Below are 4,889 nucleotides of genomic sequence, written 5' to 3' on the forward strand. Positions count from 1 at the left end.
TATTTTATATATATATATATATATATATATATATATATATATATATATATATATATATATATATATATATACAATAATAATAATAACATGATTATTATTATTATTATTATTATTATTATTATTATTATTATTATTATTATTATTATTATTATTATTATTATAATAATTCAACATTAACCCAATCATGTCATGTAAATAGAGGTTTAAAAAAGTAGTAACTGCTGCATCACGAAGCAACACATATTCAAGCGACCCGGTTTGTTTACTCCATTCCTCACTTTTATTTTATTTTATTTTTTAAATTAATGTATACTCTTAAAATGTCTACATAGACTGATTGACTGTATGTAAATAGAAAAAAAACAGTGGAGAGATTAAAAGATTAAAGCCGAATCATGAGCGGAAACACACACACACACACACACACACACACACACACACACACACACACACACACACACACACGCAAACTGATAAGCGATAAAAACCCGACTTTTGCTTTCTCACATAAGACAGAAGGGGGGGATTGTGGTTATGTTTTTAGGAGCATTATTTCGTTATTTTGCATAAATTAATTATCTGTAATATAATAACGTGAAATAGACTGATGCACATTCACACGTGTATAGTTGTGGCACTAAAGCTTAAGCTAAAAGTCAACCGTTAGAGGAAAAATGGGGCTCAGGATGATTAATAGTTTACACGTTGGTGCTTTTCTCAAGTCTTTTCAAGAACGAAATTTCTGTTTGAGTCCGCTGTGATATTTGAGGGACCTTCCGCTTCTGAGAATCGAGCTGCGAAAAATCCTGAAAGGTGCTGTCAAACTGAGAGAAAACAGATATTTCTAAGAACACCAGACATTATAGAACGATGAAGATGTGGGAGAAGAAAGAGAGATACAGTGAGAGAAAGAGAGAGAGAGAAAACTAGAGAGAGCGAGGCTTGTTTTTGGTGAATCAAAAAGAAAGGACGACATGAAAGAGCGCCTGAGAGACAAGTAGAGCGATGAGAACGACACTCACACCCACTCTCCATCATCACCATCTCTCCAGCTTCACACAGGTTAGTGGCACGTACATTCCATTTACTGCATGTCGCATTTCGAGGATTTTTGCATTGAATCAATTAAAATAAAATCCGAAACATTTGATCGTAATTTATATTTTGCGACAATTAAAAAAATTATAAAAAAAAATAACCCTAGAAACGCTCGTGCTATTATGTCTCGCCTGATATCTTTGCTCCATCAAGGCCAAGCCATGAATCTCAATATTGTTCTGTTCAAACTAGAGTGTGTGCCTTTTTACAGTGTGTGTGTGTGTGTGTGTGTGTGTGTGTGTGTGTGTGTGTGTGTGTGTGTGTGTGTGTGTATTCAGAAATGTGGTTCAACTCTATCCGGTGACTCTCACTATCAGGCCAAAAACAGCTGCTTGACATCTATTCAGCTCAAATCAATCCCTCTCACTCTATCTCTAGATGCATATGACAAACACACACACACACACACACACACACACACACACACACACACACACACACACACACACACACACACACACACACACACACACGCTGCAGCCATGAAAGACGGACAACGGGGTATCTTAATGTGCTCATCTTAACGTGGTCGTAGCTCACACAATCATACTATCTCTCTCTCTTTCTCTCTCTAGTACACACACACACACACACACACACACACACACACACACACACACACACACAGCTCGCACCTCTCTCTCTTTTATGACCCTAATCAGATCAATTTCACGGCTAAGAACAGGCAGACTTTCTCTGCACATTCAGGTGGGGAAATAAATTTAGTTATATATATATATATATATATATATATATATATATATATATATATATATATATATATATATATATATATATATATATATATATATATATATATATATATATATAGTGTGTGTGTGTGTGTGTGTGTGTGTGTGTGTGTGTGTGTGTGTGTGTGTGTGTGCGTATATATATATATATATATATATATATATATATATATATATATATATATATATATATATATATATATATATATATATATAGGCCCTAGCTTTTTAAAAAAAAAATTACTAAGGACTATTTGACATCTATCTGCGCCTCTGAATTTTGTGTTCCCCCAACACACACACACACACACACATATATATACACACATACACACGCATGAACACACACACACACACACACACAAACATAAACCAATGATTTCATCATCCCTGTAGCTCACCAAATTTCTACCATTATTAAACTAATACTTTGTTCAAAATCTTCCCATCACGCAGAGTTAAAGGCGTCAGAAGCACAAGAATTAAATCGCAAAAGAAATAATAATATTTTTTTAAAATAATAAAGTCAAATGATATAAATCGCATCCGACACCGTGTGTAGGCAGAAGTGACGCGGAAGCTGGACCCAAGCGGACGAACGCAATATGAAGGCGCCCCGAAACAGCTCGAGATGATTTACTAGCATTTAGTACATTGTTTTTATTTTTTATTTTTATTCCCCGACAGAAATGTGAAAAGAGATGAAATGCACTGACCTGCTGAATGAAGGTTTGGGATTTAGACGAGGTGGCAACCAGATCGAGGTCCGGATCGCATTTACAGCCAAGAGAGAGAGAGAGAGAGAGAGAGAGAGAGGAGGGAGAGAAAAAAAAACCCTGGGTATGCTTTGAGCTTCTTTCTCCTCCTAGCCTAGCGCGCACACTCGACGCATGCACGCGCACGCACGCACGCACACACAAGACGGGAGAAAAAAAAGGTGTTGCCGTACTGTACAGCAAGTGCGTACAGGTTGCGGACGCACACACACACACACACACACACACACATCCTAAATCTGAGCTGGATTCAACACAAAACCATTAGAAAACAGGTCGAAAACATCACCAGCCTTTTTTTTACTTTCCTTTTTCAGCACGTGCATTAAAAAAATCCCCCAAATGCTGCGACTCAACCGACTGCATCAAATCTGCCAAAAATTTAATAACTGAATTCACACTTATAGGGTTTAATTCGGTTTATTTCTTTATTTTTATAAATTGTATTTTCAAATGGAATCGGTGTTATTTTATCTCAGTGTTAATTGAGTACAGATTTATTGCAGGGGATTTTTTACTTCATATCTACCTGACTTTTTTTATTTATTATTTATTTTATAAAAACCAAGAAACGACCAGAGGAAAAGGAAAACGAAGAAGTGCACCTTCATGGCCTTTACATGCAGTAGATATTCATTAAATAATTAGTCTTAGCAATCATTTTTAATAAAAAAATAAAAATAAAGTATGTAAAAAAAAAAAAGAATGCGGCGCCTTAAAACACATTAGAAAAATAAAAAATGTCAGCTTTAATTCGAATCCTGGGACGATTTTTTTATGTGTAATAGAATTAATCCATAGCGCGGAGATGGTAATGATTTATTAATCCCCGAATCGTAAATAAATAAAAGCTATAATATTCTGGGGAAAAAAATGTAATAAAATATGCAGATTTTTATTATATTAATATTGAAATATCGCTCATTAATTCACAATAAGTTTAGATATAATAAGAATATAAAAGAAGTCGTCACAGATCATTGCGACACGAATGCAATAATATAAAGATTAAAAATAAATGCAATAAATAAAGATTATGAGCTGAATTAATGGCTTTAATTGGGAGCACTTAAAGAATTAAATGCAGCAGGATTTATATTATTATTATTATTATTATTATTATTATTATTATTATTATTATTATTATTATTATGACTAGCATATTGTCTACTGAGGGCTTTTTTGCATTTCTACACCGCATTATAAATCGTGCGGATTTTTATTGTTTGGTTTTTTGCTCTTGTATATTATTATCTCTTTTTCAGGTGGCTGAACGAAGATATTTCCTGCTGAGAAATGTGGCCTTCTGTAGAACTTCATCTGATTTATTTGATTTGTGTGAAGTGTCAGTATTAAAAATACACCTCCTCATAACTGTTTTCATGCACACACACACACACACACACACACACACACACACACACACACACACACAAACCCATACATTATACATTCTCGTCCCTGTTGTTGGTGGTGTGTGTTCTAGTGCACAGGTTCGGCGCGCGTGCACGCGTACAATTAAGGCGCTACAATTTTCACCTGGAGCGCGCGCGTCATCGCAGGTCGCTATCTGATCATAGCTGCTGATACTGCAAATAATCAGCGCGAGGAAAACGTCCGTCAGAAGCTGTGCACGTGTTTTTATACTGTCATCTAACACCTTGATGAACAGTAAAGGGTGTGTGTGTGTGTGTGTGTGTGTGTGTGTGTGTGTGTGTGTGTGTGTGTGTGTGTGTGTGTGTGTGTGTGTGTGTGTGTGTGATGCTGTAAGAGTGAATGTGGGGTTTGGATCACAGTAACGATGGCAAACCAAATTCTGAGCACGAGTTAAGAGTCATGATTTCAGTGAGGGATGAAACCCGGGATTGACGGAGTCCGGATTAACGGGTGAAGGAGTGAGTGCTCGCGCGCTCAGACATGGGAAGTGTAGATTTTCTGATCAAATAACACGAGAATAAAAATCAACTATAATTCAGATTAGAACAAATTTACTCACGAAAAAGAAAAGGATTCATAACTGTAGATCTATCTATCTATCTATCTATCTATCTATCTATCTATCTATCTATCTATCTATCTATCTATCTATCTATCTATCTATCTATCTATCTATCTATCTATCATCTGTATGTTTGTCTATCTATCTATCTATCTATCTATCTATCTATCTATCTATCTATCTATCTATCTATCTATCTATCTATCTATCTATCTATCTATCTATCTATCTATCTATCTATCTATCTATCATCTATCTATCATC

General features: G+C 35.2%; 1 protein-coding gene and 1 long non-coding RNA gene across 2 annotated transcripts in view; one reads left to right on the forward strand and one right to left on the reverse strand.

Annotated features, from left to right (window-relative positions):
• gata3 (GATA binding protein 3) overlaps positions 1-2,717 on the reverse strand; it is a 19,595-nt gene extending 16,878 nt beyond the window's left edge. The window contains exon 1 of the mRNA XM_083528585.1: positions 2,567-2,717. The gene's annotated coding sequence lies outside the window, so the exon portion shown is untranslated. The remainder of the gene's footprint in view (positions 1-2,566) is intronic.
• Positions 362-4,876, forward strand: LOC310719235. The gene is made up of 3 exons (XR_014531402.1): positions 362-1,062; positions 2,538-2,690; positions 3,892-4,876. It is a non-coding gene; the product is annotated as an uncharacterized lncRNA (long non-coding RNA).
• The last annotated feature ends 13 nt before the right edge of the window (positions 4,877-4,889 follow it).

The sequence above is a fragment of the Silurus aristotelis genome, assembly GCF_946808225.1.
Source record: "Silurus aristotelis genome assembly, chromosome: 24".
In the NCBI taxonomy this organism is placed as follows: Eukaryota; Metazoa; Chordata; class Actinopteri; order Siluriformes; family Siluridae; genus Silurus; species Silurus aristotelis.